The sequence below is a fragment of the Scardinius erythrophthalmus genome (genome assembly GCF_964197995.2).
Source record: "Scardinius erythrophthalmus genome assembly, chromosome: 2".
NCBI lineage: Eukaryota > Metazoa > Chordata > Actinopteri > Cypriniformes > Leuciscidae > Scardinius > Scardinius erythrophthalmus.
The window spans coordinates 60,306,316-60,314,645 of NC_138222.1; positions in this window are offsets into that span (position 1 = coordinate 60,306,316).

The window sequence follows — 8,330 nt, forward strand, 5'->3', positions numbered from 1 at the left end:
TTATGTTTATGCAGTTATTATTATAATTATTACAGTTCATGCATATTATTTATTTTTATTTCATATGTTATGCAGTTATCAATATTCATTTCCACTCGTATCCAGCATCAAAAGACCGACCTCGACTTGGAAATGAGTAACTGGTGACGTTTAGTTGAAGAATGTGGAGAAAATGTCGTAAGCTAATTATGTTTAGCGACAGAGATTTATGACTGTTTTTACAAACTAGGCTTAAGCTCCCAGACTAAAATTCATGTCATAACATAAAATCGACTTATTTCAAGGGTTTACTTTTATATTTACATTAAAAAATCCACAAATCTTTTAAATCTATGTTGCTTTTTTTATAGACTAAGATGGAAAACTGTTCTAACGGCATATTGGCTTTTGTCTTCAGCAAATGTTTTTTTATTAACATTTATATTTAAATGTTTTTAATTATTATTATAATTATTTTATTTTTTTTGGACAATCCAGCTTTCTCGTCTCTGATGTTTACAATAGGCCTACTGAGATAGTTCATCTTCCTATTCCCTCATAAAATACAGACTGAATCAGTTTCTGGTGTTTTTTACTATAGTATCAGAGGTCTGTGCGCTGCACTATTGATTTTTCAGTTGTTCACAAACGTTGACTTGTGAACCTACATGTAATTTGGTCCGTGTACTTTTTCGTTCATTCATTAGGCCTATTTCGGAATGAAAGATGAAATTTAAAAAAGGGTGCAGCTTGGTTTTTTGTTTAAAAGAAAAAAAGCAGAAATGGTTGTATTTTGTTTTCCAAATGTATTGTTGTCATCAAATAATAGTATTAGAAAATTAGACGACATTTCCGATCGTTTTTTAATTTGTAATATTTATTTGTACGTTTATTGTATTTCATTTGACTGATCCTAGATCAGAGCAAAATCCAAATCAGTTAAAATCCACACTTGTTTATTTAGTAATTTGTTTATACAGAACATTTGATACAGAATAAAACTGGCATGTTTACTAATTACTGAGACGAGTGATCTAGAACAAGCAACATGATATCATTGTAAGCTATTGGAAGAACATACACAACAACACACATACACACCATTTTTATTTACAGTTTATGGTTAAGACAACAATGGTTTTCACAGGTTTATGAACACAAAAATGTTATAACAAAATCAATACATTGGGGAATGCCTGAATTTTATATAAGTTTAATATTATTTTTATATGAGTTCCATATTTTTATTTATGATATAGGCAAGCAATAAGAGTAAAGAGCAAGAGTGCCGTTTTTCCTGGAAAACCATATTGCAAGTGTGATATTGTTATAGAACGGTTAAATAAACAAGTTAATATACATACATTATAGACACATATTGTCTGTTTTTTTGCTAAATGAAAATAGTTTTAAACAAAGCCACATGAGAACAGTTGCTCGTCTGAGCAACATGTAATGAAATAATCTCTTAAATCTGCACGATTAATCGCTTGAAACCACACTTGATTTGGCAAAGGCTGCGAATATTTTATGCACAGTTTGTCAGTGCAGAACGGCTGATCGGTAGTAAATGTAGTAAATGCTGATCCATCTGAACGCCAGAGGGCGTCTCACACACACACACACACACACACCTGAACACTAGAGGGCGTCTCACACACACACACAAACACCTGAACACTAGAGGGCGTCTCACACACACACACAAACACCTGAACACTAGAGGGCGTCTCACACACACACACAAACACCTGAACACTAGAGGGCGTCTCACACACACACACAAACACCTGAACACTAGAGGGCATCTCACACACACGGCAAAAATGAAGTAGTCATACAATAACACACATCATTCCAGGGAATCCCTATCGGGCATCATACTGTCTGTTCAATAAACAGAAGATTGAAATGCTTTGATTAAACATGACTAATAAACACACGACTGCCTTATTCTGTGTAAGAATCACATCATCTCACAGAAGGAGGAGCTCAACTGTCGTTATGAAGTGAGTTTGGAGTAAAAGCATGTTATTAAATGTTGTCTGTTGTTGGACAAGAAGTTCATAAATGCTTCTCATGTTGGAAAAGATGTTTGACGCGTGTTGCTTTTTCAAATGCACGTTATAAGTGACTCAAACTCACAGTGTTTACAGAGCCATACATCAATGACAAGGTGCGCATAAAGAAATAATCGCAGCCTTTGCGATTTAATAATCGCGATTAATCGTGCAGCCCTAATTTGAATGAGGTTCAATGACTCCCTCATTAAGACAGTGATTTGCCGCCACCTACTGGAGGATTTCCACTGCACTCTGGAGAACAAGGGTACGTTTACATGAACACGATGTGCTAAAAACAGAAACGTTTTTTTTTTCTTTGTACAGATGACAACGTTATCAAAAATATCCCTGTTCACACGGATTCCGTAAAAAAGACTAATAACGCTGTATTACACATGACAAGTAGTTGGCGATGTGACTTTGTAAATGAAGACAACGGGACTGTGCATACACACATTATTTTACTATAGTTCACTCGAGCTGAGCGCACAGGCCTATAGACACAAATTACATAATCTATGATGTTTTTGTCCGATTTCCATTCTAAGGAAGTTAATCTTGATAATACTGTATTATTACTTTGTCTTCTGGGAAAATTTCACCTTCACAAAGCCAGAAACATTCACTATAATCCCAATCTTAGAATGTTCTCCTCTGATATAAAGTCAATTTTACTTCCTTTAAGAAAATGCCAAAACCTTTGAACACAAAGGCTTCGAAAACAAATATCATCCTTGAGTCTGTTGTAGGAACCTTTCATTTAAAAAAAGCCTAGACTAAACACGCAATAGCCTACGCATGTGCATGATGTCACTGTTTTCACAAATTCACATTTTTTGTATTTACACGGAGATGATAAGGGTCTCGTTTTCAAAAACTTGCACTTTGAAACACGTTTTTAAAAGTTTGCGTTTTCAAAAAAAAGTATTTTGTCAGGCTCGTTTATTGCAGCTCATTAATATCAGGTTGGAGTTTCTTCCTCTCTTACGGTGAACTGACTTTGGTCTTCAGTTGAAACTGTGAAATACACACAAAAAACATTTTCAACATTTAAACGGACATGTCTTATGTTTTTTTTTTTTTTTTCCCACTGCAGTTATTGCTTTCATGAATGTCCATTATCTGTTTAAAATATAGATTTATATAATATAAAAGACAGGCAGTAAAGGCAGATCTGTCAGTGAGAGGAGAGAGAGAGAGAGAGAGAGAGAGAGAGAGTTGTGTGTGTGTGTGTGTCAGACAGTAGTTTTACCTCTCGCTCTGTAACATTTGTAAAGCAGCACGACTGTCGCTAGCAGATACGGAGAAGCGGCCAGAAGAAAACTGAGGATTTTGAGGACAGAAATCTGACCTGAGAAACAGAAACACAAGAACATTATTCTGCAACAAAGTTTTGTGAGTGAATATAAAACAAAAATATTTTTCCTCCTGTCTCATCTTATTCCACCACCATTTCCCTTTCAGAGCTCTGTATTAAAGGAATAGTTCATTCAAAAATTCATAATCTGCTGAAATTTACTGACATTCATTTTGAATTTCTTTCTTGTGTGGAACAAAAAATAGATTTCTAAATTTAAGTATATCTGATTGTGCTAAAGTGAAACTATTGCAAGTATATTTTAGGTACACTTTAAATATCTTGCATTTAAAGACTGATATTTTACAGAGATCATACTATCCTTACTATAATAATATAGGATTTTTTTCAGTTACATTGTATGGACAAAAACACAGATACATTTTTCCAAATAACTTATTTTATGTTCCACAGAAGAATAAAGTTATACATGTTTGGATGATATAAGGGTGAGTAAATAAATAAAAAACAAAAATAATTAATAATTAATGAAAAGTTGCGGGATGTTGTTTATAAGGTGTTGATTTCACTAAATCTCAGTATTGTCACGATCACCAGCTGGAGAGCCCTTGATAAACACCAGAGGACACTCAATCCCAGACCAGTGCCACTCTGTCATGGACTTCATTACCCATAATCCTTTGCCCGAACTCATCAGCACTCATTGTTTTCAGCTGTGTCTCATTAACCTTGTTAGCTCACCCTTTATAAGCCTGGTCAATTCAGTCATTCATCGCTAAGTGTTGCATATGTCTTGACTGCTATCTAAAACTTTGTTTCCTGATTCTCTGCTTGTTCAGTTGGATTTCTCTGTTCGCCTCAGCTCTTAACTCGGTTATTGTTTGTAGTGATGGCAAAATGAGGCTTCCTGAACCACTGAGTAGTGGTGGTGTAAGAAAAAATGATGTGGACGTCGAAGATCTCAAAAATGAAGTTTATTACAGTATAGCAGTGGCAAGGGACACAAAGCACCTTGGGTTCACCGGCGTCAGAATGAACCCAGAACATCCAAATCTTAAAACTTTTATCCTGTTACAGTTTACAACTCTTAATGTAAATGAAGTTGCTCCTGTTGTGACAGCTGTGGTCTGTATGTTAATGAAGTTGAGACACCCCATTGTCTGAGAAGGTTCTCTGTGTCCCACACCCATTCCCATTCTACAACTGACTACCATTTGCTCAGGATGTGATCAACCCAAATGGTCAAGAAACAATATAACTTGACTGCCGTAATCTCTATGATAATTAAGCCATTTTGGGGATGAGCTCATTCTAAAATATATTCAGGAGTGGAATCTGGGTCGAGGCAGACTACAATTTCTTACAGTGGTGAGATGAAGCCTCATGAAACATTGAAGCTTTTCAGCCCAGTGGTTCACTAAAGGGTTCATTTCTCGAGGCTTCATTTGCTCACACCACCTGGTGGTCAAAGAGTGTAAAACAAGCAGACCCATTTCAGGTGACCTGATGTGATCTGTGATCAAGGCCGGACTTACCATTGAGCTTGACTGGTGTCTGCCTTTACACGTTAATGTTTGCTTGATTTGTGCAGTTATATGCCAGTCAGAAATTATTAGCTATTATATTATTAGTTGTGTATTTTGTGCTACTCCATAATGATGTTCTAGTTGAGTTCATTTGTAGGAGAGTTTGTCAGCCTCAGTTTAAGTCCTGCGCTGTCTGTGATACACTGTATTTTGAGCCAGTTAAGGCTTAGAAATAATTTTAAAAAATATATGTCCACATAGACTAATCTATTTATATGAATACAATGTGTATTTTATGATGGTATATAATGATTGTATTACATAACTGTGTAATAAATGTTGTAAGAGCCAATTTAATATGTTTTCAATTTGTATTATTATTATTCTCATCTTTTATTCTGTTTTATGTGTAGTGCTGTATTATTCAAGAATTTACTTGAAGTTATCCTGTACTGCATTTACTCAAAGTTGTCCTTGTATATTTTACTTGAAGTTAGCTTTAAAGCCACTCCTCCTCATGTATTCATACAAGTATATGCTGTTTTAGCTAAAGGGATTGAAGAGAGGAAGGAGAAACAGTTATCTCACCGTCTGGCTGTCAAATATGAGGAAATTGTCTAAATCGGAATCTAAGGAAGATATTATACAGATTTAAAACATGTAAAGGCCCGTACACACCGCGGGACGAATATCGGCGCACGTTATTCGCCAGCGTTTTTCAACGCGTTTTTTGTGTTCACACCCAAGCGATTTTCGCTGACGATGAGCCGAGTGAACATGCAAATTCATTCCCTGACATTAGATGGCGCTTAATGTAAAACAGAAATACCCCGGTGGCGATTGTCAAACGTTGGGAAAAAGTTATAGCCTATGTTTTTTTTTTTTTTTTTTTTTTTTTTTAATGAAATCTTTCCAGTACAGACATAACAATTATAAACATTACCATTTGAACATGACAGTTTAAGATGGCTTGCAGACAGAGTCAAACACAAAAGACGCTTAAGAGAAGCGAGAGAATTACAAGAGATAGAGATAGATTAACATAGTGAAGAAAAAAAAAACGAAAAAAAAAAAAAAAAACGGAGACAGCTAGGGATTTTTTAGCATTTCGAGATCATCTACCGTTGTACAAAGTTTCACAGCATTCTTTCCTTTCATGTGTTTCAGAGATGAAAAGTAACAGTACAATTCTTTGTGAAAAGCAAAAAATTTGGGAATGGATTTCAAAAATCTGTTCTTATGTATGAAGAATTTTCCAAGTATTACTATGGAGTTGATCAACATATTGTGATAGTTATCTTTGATAATAAAACCATATAAAACATTTTCTTTCTTTAAAACAGGAACAGGCAGATATTTAGACAACCAATGAAATAAATCACTCCAGAGGGCATTGATGTAAATACAATCATAGAATATGTGATCTGTGGTTTCTGCATTATTGGTACAAAACACACAGTTCTTACAGTCGAAACCAAATCTATTAGAAAGAAACTCAGAAGATGGGTAGATTCCATTTAGGACCTTGTAGTGTACTTCCTTAACTTTTGGCATAATTGGAAATTTAAAGAAAAAGGATCTTAAACATTCAGCGTCTTTTTTGGAAAAAAACCTGGAGATTGAATTGTAAGATCTAGAGAACGGGTACAGTTCTTTGTTAAATATTTGTCTAATATCGAAGTTACTTATTTTACATTCGAACATATTACTCCCTTGTACCAAAAGTGAAGGAAGCTTTGGAGTCGAACAATCTCGATGCCGGTGAGATATCATTAAAAGAACTTGCTTAGGTATTGCATTAAAAACTTTTTTATATTGCTGTTTGTCTATAATATTAAATTTAGCACAAAAATCCTCGAATTATAGTAAGTTACCATTACAGTCCATTAAATGAGAAACAGACCAAATGCCTTTATCTAACCAGTTTTGTATAAACAGAGATTTACGATTATGTAAAATATACCTGCAGTTCCATATTGGGATATTGTGGGGACTAAAATTATGTTTGAATATCATTTTCCAATAAAACAGAGTTTGATAATGAAATGAAGAAATTTTATAAGGAAGTTTCTTGAGGTCATAATCACAACTAAGGAGAAATTTGATGCCACCAAGTTTCATAAAGATATTGTTGGGAATGTGAAACCAAATTTGTGTTTTTTTATTTAGAAATTGTTTTAGCCAGTTGGTTTTAATTGTACCATCAATACATTCAAAATCAATTGCCTTAACCCCGCCTTCTTCATAGTTTCTAATCATTGTACTCTTTTTTATATAATGTGTTTTACCTTTCCAGATGTAGTTAAAGTTTGCTTGGTTTATTGCTTTGATTGCTTCCTTGGGAACTGATAGTGATTGGGCTGGGTAGATGAAGCGAGAAATGGTTTCAGTTTTTGTAAGTAATGTTCGCCCGATAATAGATAGATCTCTCTGAGACCAAGAGTTGAGATGAGCTTTACATTTTTCCAAATTCCCCCAGATATTAAGTTTGGATAATTGATTCACGTCCTTTGTAATTTGTATGCCTAGATACTTAACTGTTGTTTTCACAGGGATGGAATGAATAACTGAGAGATTACAATCATGAATAGGTAGAAGTTCACATTTATTGAGATTCAATTTTAGCCCAGACGCTTTTGAAAAAAAATCTATTGTTTCAAGGATTTTTGGGAGCTGGTCGCTATTTTCCATAAATATGGCTGTATCATCAGCAAGTTGGCTTATTGTCAGTTGTTGATCAAATATTGTTAGTTTTTTAAAATCTGAATTTTTAATAAGAATGGATAACATCTCGGCTGCAATAATAAATAACAGTGGAGATATAGGACATCCCTGCTTAATACCTTTTTGAATCGGAAATCTTGGGGAAGTTCCTTGCGGCAGAAGGACTGTGCTATTTGTATCTTTGTAAATTAATTTGATTATGTTTATAAATTGTTCACCAAATCCTAAGAGCTCTAATGTCCGAAACATAAATCTGTGTTCGATCGAGTCAAAAGCTTTAAAAAAGTCCAGAAAAAGAATTAGGCTCTTGTCTTCTACTAGGTAATTATAGTCAAGTAAGTCAAGTATAAGTCGTATATTATTATGTATTGAACGTCCTCTGATGAAGCCTGATTGTGTGTCTGACACGATGTCCTCGATCCCCACTCTAAGTCTGTTTGCAAAAATATGAGTCAAGAGTTTGTAATCGTTATTAAGAAGAGTTATGGGACGTAGATTGTCAATTATCTTTGAGTTTTTGCCAGGTTTTGGAATTAGGGTGATAATTCCTTGCTTCATTGTTGTTGGTAAAATGAATGTATTACATATTTCTTTTAGCATATTTAGTAAGAGATCTTTTAGGTTATCCCAGAAATGCTTGTAAAAGTTGCTTGTTAAACCGTCTGAGCCTGGGGATTTATCCAGTTTTAGACAGTTAAGGGCTTTTTCCACCTCTTCCAT